This window comes from Marmota flaviventris, chromosome 10 (genome assembly GCF_047511675.1).
Source record: "Marmota flaviventris isolate mMarFla1 chromosome 10, mMarFla1.hap1, whole genome shotgun sequence".
Taxonomy (NCBI): Eukaryota; Metazoa; Chordata; class Mammalia; order Rodentia; family Sciuridae; genus Marmota; species Marmota flaviventris.
Window position 1 is genome coordinate 85695017 of NC_092507.1, and position 13344 is coordinate 85708360.

At 40.6% G+C, this 13344-nt stretch overlaps 1 pseudogene; it reads right to left on the minus strand.

Annotated features, from left to right (window-relative positions):
- Positions 1-1277: 1277 nt before the first annotated feature.
- On the minus strand, positions 1278-2939 carry LOC114082724 (polypyrimidine tract-binding protein 1-like; annotated as a pseudogene).
- Between the last annotated feature and the right edge of the window lie 10405 nt (positions 2940-13344).

Below are 13344 nucleotides of genomic sequence, written 5' to 3' on the forward strand. Positions count from 1 at the left end.
TGAGCCTGTAATCGCTTTTATCAAAATATATGCATCACCATAAAAAAAAAAAAACCGATATGCTCCTCCACATATCAACAGGTATAAAAAATTATAAATATTTACACCCTTGTCACACTCTATGAAACTGGGGATCCGAGGAGACCGGCCCTGTTGCTGGCCCGGTGGGACCAAGGAGTCCCCCAGAGTAGGAGGGTGGTCAGAACCTGGAGGTTCCAACCGCCTGGAGTCGAAGCATCAGAGCAGACAGGAAGAGAAACATGACTTTGGTCCAAAATTTGAAGCAAAAGGAAACAACAACAACAACAACAAACAAACAAACCCTGAAAGTTCTAGGGCTGGTCTTCCTAGGCATATCTTGGAGGCTGAGTAAGGCCACTGAGGAGTGTAATGCACAGCAAGGCCCTGCCCCTGGGGGAGGCTGGGTCCTGCCTATGATTTGATTGATTTCAAAGAATAAAATAGAAAGTACAGCATACAAAGTAATACCAAGAGAAAGATCACACTCATACCACTGGATCCTCTTCCTATAAAAAGGTACTTAAAACTATTTCTTCTGCAAATAAATGAAAAAAGATTAGGATATTTGATGAACTGGAAATATTACTAGGCACAGATGTCTGCAACCACATCAGAATATTATAACAAAAGGAGGAATATTATAGCTCAAGGAGGCTGGGTTTGTGCCCTCTGGGCCTGGCCAGGTGAGGGGACCTGGGTGGCTGGAAGACATGGGGAGAATCATGTCACTTGATATGATTCAAGTCACTTGACGTGGGAGGGTGTCAGCCAGCCCTGCTGGCACCTTGGTTTCCACTCCCTCCCAGCACTGGGCACATGATCCGTGGGAGCAGGAGTCTGCTTTGCGTTTGCTTGGAGCAGATCCCTAGCCCCTGGGTCCCTGGGTCACCTTGGGTGGGCGTGCTGCTACAAGGCAGGGAGGTTTAAGGCACCAGGAGGCCAAGTCATGGTTGGGGGCCCACTGAGGGCCGCATGCCCAACACGCCCTGCAAGGCAGGGTGCTGGGTCTGGTCTGGCCTGACCCTGGGCAGGTTGGGGACCCCTTCTGCAGTCCCCGAGCGCCGGAGCCATCAGTCACCACAAGGTCAGCAAGGTGAGCTAGATTTAATTTTTTAAAAAACAGGTAAACTGATTTCACTTTAAAAATAAAATAAAATAAAATCTCTGGTCTGTTAAGGTCACTTCAGCTGCTTCTTAAAGTGGCTTTTCTCTGGAATGACAGAAGTGCCTCCGGACCCCGGCCGGGGGCTGGGCCCCTAGATGAAGGACTTGGAGAAGGAGACTCACAGGTGGTGGTTCTCGCCCAGGTCATGGTTGTGCAGGTCCATGAGTGCCTGCACCACCTCCTCCAGGGAGCCCATCTGGATCAGCGCCATCTTGTGGTCCTTCTGGAAGAATTTGAACCCCTTGACCACGCCCCTGTTGCTGGAGAACAGGACCTTGAGGTCTTCCTCCGTGAGGAAAGGCAGGAAGTTGGAGAGGTGCAGGATGGCGAAGGGCAGGAAGATCTTCTGGAAGTTCTTGGAGCCCGGCTTCTTGAAGGGGTGCAGGGGGGAGTTGCCGTAGTCCTTGTTGAGGCCCTGGTCCTCCTGGCCCTCACGCAGCAGCTGTATGTTCTGGTGCTTGAGCAGCTAATGTGGATGGGGTTCCCGTGCAGCTTGTGCCCATTCAGGTGGCTCATGGCCAGCTGGGACTGGCTGCCATCTGCCATCTGCCATCTGCACCAGCGCATTCTCCTTGTTGAACAAGATCTTCACCCCCTGCATGTCCCCATAGACGCCAAAAAGAATAAAGAGGCTTTGGGGTGTGACTCTCTCAGGGTTGAGGTTGCTGACCAGCAGGATGGGGTTCCCAGCCCCCGCCAGGCCTGGGATGGTGATTTGGCCTGCAGCAGCCATGGCAGCTACAGTTTATGGAATGGCCAATGGGGCCAGGGCTCCGTGCGTGTTAGGAACAGACAGACCAGTGGATAGAGGAATTGCAAAGGTGGGCGGGAACCCAGCTCCTGCATATGGAGATGCTGAGATTAAACCAGGTGCACCAAAGGCCATGGCCATGGTCTGGTCCATTGAGGGCTGGCTGTCCCCATAGGGCAGGTCTGGGTGCCCATAATCCTGGCTCTTGTCCTTATTGTACTTGATGTTGGGCTGATGAGCTTGGAGAAGTTCATGCGCAGCGTGAAGCAGGCATTGTAATGTTCTTCCCGTCCAGAGACAGCTTGGCATGCTGGGCGCTCACAGGATTGGCATACTGCAGCAACGCCTGGAAGTGGTTGTTCTTGGTGAATGTGATAATCTTCAGGACTGTGCCGAACTTGGAGAAGATCTAGTGGAGCACGTCAAGGATCACAGGGTAGAAGATGTTCTCCACGATGATCCTGAGCACGGGTCTCTGCCCAGTCACTGCCATCCCAGCATCCACGGCAGCGGTGGAGGTGGCCAAGGCCAGGTTCCCCCACTGGACTGAGTTCATGGCCTGCAGGGCTTCCTGGCCCACACTTGGTTTGGGGACCTGTCAGTCTTGAGCTCCTTGTGGTTGGAGAACTGAATGTAGATGGGCTGGCTGCAGCACAGGTGTCACCGAGGTGTAATAGTTGACCATGTGTTGGCCGCCTCCTGGGTGTTCATCTCAATGAAGGCCTGGTTTTTGTCCTTCAGCATCAGGAGGTTGGTGACTTTCCCCAAGGGCAACCCCAGGGAGATGACCTCGCCCTCTGTGACATCGCTGGGCAGCTTGCAGATATGGATCATGCAGGAGGGGACTCCCACACTCCTGCTGTCGCCTTTGAACTTCTTATTGTCATTTCCATTTGCTGCAGAAGCAGAGTTGCTGCTCATAATAAAGGGTCCATTAGTGACACATGTAGAGCAAAGCTCGTCAGACCGCTTAGTGCCAACTGCTATGTCTGGGACCATGCTGTCTATGGCACACAGAGCAGACCTGCAGGGGACTGAGTGGAGGCTCCGGAATTTTAGAACATTTTTATTACCTCCAAAAGAAAGCTTCAACCATTGGTAGTCATTCTTTACCTCCCTCCCACCCCTCAGACTCAAGTGACAACCATTTATCCACCAATTGTTTCTAATATTTTGATTTTTCCAGATATTTCATATAAATGGAATCATACAATATGTGGTCTTTTGGTGACTGGCTTCTTAACATGATGTTTCACCTACAGTGCAGCATGTATCAATACTTCATTTCTTTTTGTTACCAAATAATATTCCCTTTTATGGATACACCACATTTTATTCAGCTGACAGATCCTGGGGTCATATAGATATTTTTTGGCTCTTATGAATAATGACATATAAAATTCATGTGCAAGTTTCTATGTACATGTTTTATTTTCATTTCTCTTGCATATATACCTATGGGACTTATTGAGTCATATGCTATTTCCCCTTACTGGTTAAGTCTAAGTTCAAAGAAAGAATGGAACTGTTAATTCTGGCTGAGAAATTAGAGAAGACTACTTAGAAAAAGTGGTATGTGAGCTAAGTTTTGAAATAGGAGTGATAGGACTCAACCACAAAAGGGAAAATGAGATGACAGAAAGTCAGACATTTTGACCTGAAGAACATTTTGACTTATGTTTGCATATCATTATCCAAAGTACATGTATAAAGACACGAATTGGTGTGAATATATTTTATATACTACCAGAGATATGAAAACTGTGCTCTATAAGTGTAATACGAATTGTAATGTTTTGCACTGTCATTTTAAAAAATCAATTAAAATGCATTTTAAAGAGTGGTATATCAGTAGTAAATCTTCATCAAGACAGCATATGTTTTTATTTCTGAATGTTTCATTAGTACATTATAGTTCCACATAATACTGGGCCCCATTTTGACATAATTATACATCATGGAATAAAATTTTCTCCACTTCAGTCCCCAGTACTTCCCCTTTTCCTCTCCTTCTCCCTCCTCCTGTTTCCCTTCTACTCTACTAGTCTTCCTTCTATTTATTTATAATTTTAAAAATTAGTTCTTTATATATAAACATAAAGGTCAAATTCACTGTGGTGTATTCACATCTACATAGCACAATTTGGTCAATTTCATTCCATTATTCCTCTCCTTTCCCATTCCTCCTCCCTCCCCATCTATCCCCTTCTTTTGCTCCACTGATCTCCCTTCTATTTTCACAGGAGTCCTCCCCCACTTTTTCCCCTTTCTTTGGTCAAACTTCATTCTATGAGAGAAAACATTCCAGATATTTCATATAAATGAAATCATACAATATGTGGTCTTTTTGTTACTGGCTTCTTAACTTTCTGAATCAGGCTTATTTACATATATATATATATATATATATATATATATATATATATATATATATATAAAATTTAATATTTCACTAGATCTATACAGTTTCATGGCATTGAGTACATTCACATTTGTACAACCATCACCACCAACCATTTTCAGGACATTTCCATCTTGGCAAACTAAAACTTTTCACCCAATAAAAAAAAAAAAAAAAATACTTCCAGGGGCTGGGGATGTGGCTCAAGCAGTAAAGCGCTCGCTTGGCATGCGCGAGGCGCTGGGTTTGACCCTCAGCACCACATAAAATAAAAATAAAGATGTTGTGTCCACTGAAAACTGAAAAATAAATATTAAAATATTTTCTCTCTCTCCCCCCCCCTCTTTCTCTCTCTTTATAAATCAATCAATCAATCAATCAATCAATCAATCAATCTTCCAGTCTCTGGCAATCTCCACTCTACTCCTAGAGTACTTTTGGACTGTTTCTTTTTCTCTTAGTAAGAGAGGTCCACCATTGACTAATGGGTGGTGTCTATATTTGCAGGCCTTGCTGCACATACATTATTGAGTATGTTGTAAGGACAGGTAACAGAAAATAGGGGAAAAAAGAGATGGAGACAAAAACTAAACATATGGATCTTGTATCCATAGGCTTAAGCAGCCCTGCCGCAGATCTGCCTGATTATTTCACATCAAGAAATTGACCTTCCACCTGGTGCTGTAGCACATGCCTGTAATCCCACCAGCCTGAAAGGCTGAGGCAGGAGGATTGCAAGTTCAAATCCAGCCTCAGCAAAAGCAAGGGGCTAAGGAACTCAGTGATACCCTGTCTCTAAATAAAATACCAAAAAAAAAAAAAAAGACTGGAGATGAGACTTGGTTATTGAGTGCACCTGAGTTAAATCCCGTGTACAAAAAAAAAAAAAAAAAAAAAAGGAAAAGAAAAGAAAAAAGAAAAAGAAAACCACAAAAAAACCAGAAATTGACCTTCCTAAAATCCCAAATACTCAGGAAGCTGAGGCATGAGGATTGCAAGTTTGAGGGCAACCTGGACAGCTTAGCAAGACCCTGTCTCAAAATCAAGTTTTTAAAAAGGGCTGGGGATACAGCTCAGAGGTAGAATGTTCCTGGGTTCCAGCCCCCATACTGGGGAGTGATAAAAAAGAAATTGATTTTTGGAGCCATTTCCACTTTGCGGATCCACCAGCAGTTTTACAGTTTCCCTGCCATCAAAGGAGGCCAGGCACATCACAGCACCACTGTATAGCTTTGTGTCCTCAGTGCCCATCCATGGTGAGGATTCTGCTGAGGGTCCTGTAGGCACCTTCCATGTTACCCTCCTATGCAAAAAAAAAAAAAAAAAAAAAAAAAAAAAAAAAAAGACTGGCATTGAACTTCACATGTTTTACCATGACCTTGGATTGAAATCTAAATTTTGTAGAACCCTGAGCCCCCAGAACCCAGTCAACCTGAAGCACATTTGCTTGCACTCATGTTTCTGTCAAGAAAGCATTTCCTAGTGCAGCCTCTTTTTTTTTTTTTTTTTTTTTTTTTTTGCTAGAGGATTATTTAATTGATTTTAAGATTTTCACATGCAAATAACTTCTGAAAAATACTAATTAAAACTAGTTACATGTAGTCTTTAGAATCCTGTATTCCAATAGAAATAAAGTATATAAAATAGAGACAAAAATACTGCTTAAATCTATTAGATTATTTTTTTTAATTTTCTTTTTTTTATTGGTTGTTCAAAACATTACAAAGCTCTTGACATATCATATTTCATACATTAGATTCAAGTGGGTTATGAACTCCCATTTTTACCCAAAATACAGATTGCAGCATCACATCGGTTACACATCCACATTTTTACATAATGCCATATTAGTAACTGTTGTATTCTGCTACCTTTCCTATCCCCAACTATCCCCCTCCCTTCCCCTCCCATCTTCCCTCTCTACCCCATCTACTGTAATTCATTTCTCTCCTTGTTTTTTTTTTCCCCCATTCCCCTCACAACCTCTTATATATAATTTTGTATAACAATGAGGGTCTCCTTCCATTTCCATGCAATTTCCCTTTTCTAGTGCAAACAACTTGGCAATGCCTCAGAGTTAAATGTTATACTATGATGGAGTGTTGAGAGCCACAGCCGAAAGGGCCCCAGCAAACTTCCAGCTGCCAGTACCAGGTGCCAGCTGATGATTGGCTCACAGTGGCCCCAGCAAACTTCTAGCTGCCAACTGATTGGCTCCTCTGCAGTGATGCTCATTAGGTTGTTTCCCTGCCCTTTCAGACCAGGGAGCTGCTCATTGGGGGACTTTTTTTGGCTCCGCCCATGCGACCCAGCCAATGGGCCTCAAGAGCAGGAGGTGTGGGGGAGGTTGAGAGGCTTGTGGGAAGCTGGTGGCAGCAGTTGGGCTCTGAGGGTTTTCCTGAAGAGCTGTGTGGTGTGGCGTGTGTTCTAAAAATAAAGTTCGTTTCTTTTGACAAGTGGCTCCTGAATTGTGCCCAGCCAGACTGAGGCAATGGAGGAACTTTCCAAAAATGTCAAATAAAAATTAATCACTGTATAAGCCTAAGCCTACATGTCTATAGTTTACTAAATCATATTAGTTAGTAGAGTGACGGACTGAACTCATCAAAAATTGAGTATTGAAAAAAAATTGTTTTTAACACCTGTGTACTTTACTTGAATATAATAACACATAAATAATTAGCTTAGCCTTATAAAAATCTGGGGCTTGGTCAAAATATTTACTCATTTTTTAAAAAATAATGGTAGAATACACATAACGTTCACCATCACAACCGTTTTGAAGTGTACAGTTCAGTGGGTTAATTACAGTCATGCAGTTCTGTGTCCAATATTCAGAACTTTTTATCTTACAAAACCAAAACTCCATTTCCATAATATTTCCCCATTCCACTATTCATTCCATGACAACCACCAATCTAATTTTCTGTCTCTATGATTCTGACTACTCTGGGACAGATTAACTAAGTTAAGTAGAATTATACAGTATTTGTCCTTAGTTCACATAGCATCGTATCCTTAAATTTCATAAATGTTGTATCAGAATTCCCTTCCTTTTTAAGAATGAATACTATTCTACTCTTTGTGTGTATGCCAAATTTTGTTTATTCATTCAACCTTTGATGGACACTTAAAATGCCTACACCTTTTGGCTACTGCCAATAATGCTATGAGCATGGTTGTCCAAATACCTGTTTGGCTTTTGTTATCAATTCTTTTGGGTACTTAAACCCCAAAGTGAAATTGTTTATTAAGGTTTTTCAGCAACTGCCATACTGTTTTCCATAGTGGCTGTACTATTTTACATTACCCCACCAACAACACAAGAAGGTTCCTATTTTTCCATTCCATTGTCAACACTTGTTATTATCATTATTTTTTAATAGTAGCCAATCCTAATGGGTGTGAGGTGCTTCCTATTGTAGTTTGATTTTCATTTCCCTAATGATAAGTGATGCTGTACATCTTGGCTTATTGGTCATTTGTGCAACTTCTTTGGAGAAGTCCTTTGCCCAATTTTAATCAAGTTTTATTGTTGTTGAGTTGAAGGAGTTCTTTATTCACTTGGCATTTAAAAAAATATATATTTATTTTTTAGTTCTAGTTGGACACATATGTTTATTTTTCTAATTTATTTTTATGTCGTGCAGGGCCTCACACGTGCTAGGCAAGCACTCTACCGCTGAGTCACAACCCAAGCTCATTACTTTGGGTATTTTTAAAAAATATTTTTAGTTGTAATTGGACATAATACCCTTATTTTATTTATTTTTCTATGTGGTGCTGGAAATTGAATCCAGTACCTCACCTCAGGTGCCCTACCACTGAGCCACAAATCCAGCCCAACTCTGGATATTAAACCCTTATGGAATATGTGATTTGTAAATATTTTCTTCCCTCCTATAAGTTGCTATTTCACTATCATCTAAACATGTTTTAATATGAATAAAACTCTTGGGTTTTTTAGAAACTTTAATAATCTCATCACTCTCAAAGGTCTTAAAATATTATACTTTTCTAGCTTGTACTTTTTCCCCACCCAGTTCTAGGTACAACGTTACTGAAGTCTTTTTGAGCTGTGTGATAATTTTAGACTTAGACCCCTGGGTAAGAAATCCAAACTTTTTCTCTGTTATGTAATGAGGAAGCCACATAATATAGTAAAAAGTCTTGGACCAGTAGGGAGAAATCCCAAAGTTTAGACCTGCTCTATCACTTATTACTGTGTAATCCTTGGGTAAGTCATTTAATTTTTTTGACCTTAAGTTACCTATTTACAAAGCAGAATACTAATTACTGGCCTCCTGTGGACCATTCACCTTTCCCATGTGGTTCAGCACTCATGTTCTCTGGTATTTAATCCAGTGAATTGAGAACATATCCACATAAAACCCTAACTATACATGTTTATAGCATCTTTATTCATAACTTCCCAAACTTGGAAGCAATCAAGATGTTCTGATGAAAACAAATGAATTGAATTCTAGATAACAGAATATTATTAAGCACTAAAAAAAAAGTTAGGAAGCCATGAAAAGACATGGAGGAAGCTTAGATGCATATTACTAAGTGAAAGACACCAATGTGAAAGGGCTCCATACTGTTCGATTCTAACTACATAATATTCTGAAAAAAAAGCAAAATTATGGAGAAAGTAAGATGATTAGTGGTTGGGGAGACAGGGAAAATAGAAAACCTACAGAGGATTTTTAAGGTGGTGAAATTATTCACTATTATAATACAATGGTGGATACATGTCATTATACATTTGTCAAGACTCATACAATACCTAACACCAAGATTGATCCTTAATGGAAACTACGCAATTTAGGGAACAATGAGGTGTCAGTGTGGATTGCTGAATGTTACAAGTATGCCACTGTAACAAATGCAGGATGTCCATGGTGGGGAAGGCTCTTTGAGTAGGAGCACAGGAGGTATATGGAAACTATGTACTTGCTTTTAAAATAAAGTTGATTTTAAAAAATGGGGAGAAGTAACACCCTCAGAGAATTTAGTAAAGGAAATAAAGAAGTGGGAGGTAAAAGTAGAGAATATGGTTCATGAAACCAAAATACTCAAGGTTCAAGAAATAGGTAATGATAGAGTTCTGAGCAGAGCACAAAGGTACAAATGAGAAAATATTGATTAGTTATGTCAACTGGAGATGAGTGATGATATTAGGAAAAAAAATTGAGTCAAATGGTACAGCAGGACTCAGAGTAAGAGTTAAAAGGGAGAAAAGGAATGCTTAAGAGATAGGAATTATAGATTATTTTTTCATGAAATTTAGATCAGGATTGCATAGCAAAACAAGGAGAAGGAAATAAGATGTGGATTGGGTCAAAGATATAGGGATGGCAGGGAATAGTAGGAATACTGTTTTTCTGAAATGAGAGCTAATAGGCAGATGGTGATGAGGATTGTAGAGGGGTGAGAGAGGTGCCTTGTATCTCTGGGGCCTTTGATATAAACAATTTCATGTCCATATTGGACATCCTCAAGCCTCTCAGTTCTACCTATGTATTTCATCCCCACAATCCACAGGAGAAGATGAAAATGGAAGTACTGGTCACCTATTCTCCTTCGGTCCCCAATATGCTCTGTCTTTTCTCACTCTTTGTTTTGGATTTTTAAAAAATTTCCCTGGCCTGGTTGCCATCCGTATGCAATTTGGATCCCATAATTGATTGCTTATATTTCTTTCAACACTCTTAATCCCTTGCCTTTTGACCCTTCCATCTAACTATCAACTTCTAAACCTGAATCAATCCTACCATCCATTTTCTCCTACACCTAACCTCACTCTGATTCATTCTCTTGTTGCAAATTTCTTTCCCCTCATTCTGTCACACCACCTGAAACCTTTGTTCCAGGATTCAACAAACCCTCACATTCTCAGTCTTTTCACTAACCCTCTACTTACTGCCTAACTGAAACCTGGCTACCTCAAGAGGATACCACTGGAATTATGCCCCTGCTGGTAGGAGGTTCATTCTCCACCTCCATCTTCCACAGGTCCAGAGGCAGAACTAGCCCTTTGTAGCACCCTGTCACTTGCAGGTTGTCACCCTTCTACTTTCAAACTTAAGACTCAAAATGTGAAGGTACAATATGTCTGGTTATGTCATGCTCTTCTCCTAGTTGATACTACAGTTGAAATATCTGTTTTGCAATCTCTCTCTTCACCCCAAAACCTGCAATCATACTAGCTACCTTAACACTAGACAAATAACCTAACACCCTAGGCTCAGCGTTCTTTGCCCTAACCAAGCCTTCATGTCATTTCAGCAGCTCCCACGACCTTGACCTTCCCCACTCTACACTGCTTTACTGAAGGAAACTCAGGCTTTAATATCCCACTCTTGAATCCCTACCCCTCCTCCAGCTTAATCAAGCATCATAGCATTACTGCTTAAATACACACCTTCTTTGAAATCACTGAGGCCTCATCTTCCAAACATTCTATACTTTCCAGATTTATCTTCCTGGCCTGGTTTCCTTCCTTATGCAATTTGGATCCCATAATTGATTGCTTAAATTTCTTTCAACACTCTTAATCCCTTGCCTTTTGACCTTTCCCTCTAGCTATCAACTTCTAAACCTGAATCAATCCTACCATCCATTTTCTCCTACACCTAACCTATGAGCATTGCTGAAGGAAACTGTACAAATGTGCATGCTACTCTTACTAAAATTCATATTTTAAAATTTCAGTGGGGCTTTTTGGACTTGCCTTTGTTCTCCTTCCCATTCCATCACTTGTAGAAGCTTTTCTGATATTTGATCATACCTTCAACTACCTTTCTTGATTGCTGAGAAAGCTAAGGTGGTCTGTCAAATGAGAATTCCCTTCAATTTCAGCCTAAATCCAACCTATCACTTTGTTTAAGTCACTCTTCTGTTTTTGACTCCTTAAATACAGTATGGACACAAGTCTAGATTCATTGAAATAACCACTTCCTCTCCCTATCTTTTTGTGGTATCAGTAAAATATCACTATCCTCACTGTGCCCTCAACACACCATGTTGTTCATGCTATATATGCTCTTCCTTCTGCCACTCTATTTCTTCCTCCAGTCAGACTTAAAAAAAAATCTTTGCTAAAGAAACCTCTTCTATGTCTCCTAACTCCCCTCCACAAGAAGGGAAAAAAGTAGTTAAATACTTCTTACTTTCCTCCTCCTCCTCCTCCTCCTCCTCCTCCTCCTCCTCCTCCTCCTCCTCCTCCTCCTCCTCCTTCTTCTTCTTCATATTTATATTACTGCAATTTTTACACGGCATGGTAATTATCAATAAAGGTAATTTGAAGAACAAATTTGGTGTGAAGGGACTGGTAGGAACAAGAATTATAACAACTGAGTGAGAAGTCAAAGTAGGATGGTAAGGAAGGTTCTTCATTCATTAAACAAATAACCAACATTTTAACAATATATTTAGTATGTACACCAAGGGTTGGAGAAAAACAAGTGGGTAGGCTGTAGGTTGGGACAGGTGTGGCAATCAAACTGATGAGACATTAAATTACATCTAGATCTTGAAGAAAGGTTGGAATGTGAATTAACTAAAAGAAGCTTGAAGGAGAGGTAGGGAAAGGATAGGTTACCAAGGAAACAAACACGTACATATTTGGCTAATATAAGCTGACTGGTCCTGGCTAAAAAAGAAAGGTTTAGGAACACTGGTATTAGGAGACAAAACTGAAAGCTCAATCATAGACACTTGCAATTAGAAAAGATTTAAGAATCATCCAAGTGACCCATCTTCCTAATGAAGAATGATATATCTTTCTTTCTTTCTATCTATCTATCTATCTATCTATCTATCTATCTATGTATCTATCTATCTATTAATCTCTCTCAATTTTAAGATAGGGTCTTACTAAGTTGCTGAGAGTCTGAGTTGCTGAGGCTGGCTTCAAACTTGCAATCCTCCCACCTCAAACAAGGAGCTGGGATTACAGGCATGTGCCTAGCTAAGAATGACATCCCTCACAAATGGACAAGGCCATTCAATTGGTAATAGAACTGAGGTAGCCTATTCATTATTGTACTCTTCTAAATGTTGAAAATTATTTGTTCTAATATTAACTGTATAGAAACATGCCTCCTTTAACATCTCCCTACCAGTCCTGGTTCTGACTTCTGATGTACCCAGCATAACTCTATGTTCTCTTTTGGGGACAGTTTTTCAAATATCTTTGTTATGTGAGGCCTTGAACAAATTATTTTCTGAGGATCAAGTTTCTCATCTCTAAAACAGAGGTATACAGAAGCTAATTGTCTCCTGATAGCTGCTGTCCCCTCCATTTATTATAATTAGATTTTTTTCTAGGTATATGGAACCCAGCAATGATTACATTTTTTATCCTTCCAGACAATTGAATGTGACATTCTGCTTATGTTCTGGTCAATGGACTGTGAGCAAAAGGGACCTCCTCATCCCCTTTCCTCATTCTCAAAGGTTGGGGCTAGAATTCGGATGTAGGGTGAGCCAAGTTAATCCCTGTGGATGAGCACAATACCCTGAAAACAAGATAAAAAGAGACCAGGCCCCTACAATTTGACAAGACAGAACTACCATTCCAGTTTGAACTTTATATAAGAGAGAAATAAACTTCTATTTAGTTTAAGCTTCTTGTTACTTTTTAAAAATAAATGTGTTATGACACAAGAACATATAGTCCAAATTTGTTGGTCTCCTCTAATCTGTGGTCACCTGAAATTTTGGTTCAGGACCTAAGCTCGCTTTTTAATACTCAAACTTTTTTTTTGAAATATTTATTTTTTTTAGTTGTAGATGGACACAGTATCTTTATTTATTTTATGTGGTCCTAAGGATTGATCCCAGGGCCTCACATGTGCTAGGCGAGAGCTCTACCGCTGAGCCACAACCCCAGCCCTTAATACTCAAACTATAAGGAAGAAAAGAAGTACCGTACAATTGCACCATGGCATGGCACATGTAACTTAGGGAACATAACACTTAGAGTCATAGTGAGGAAAC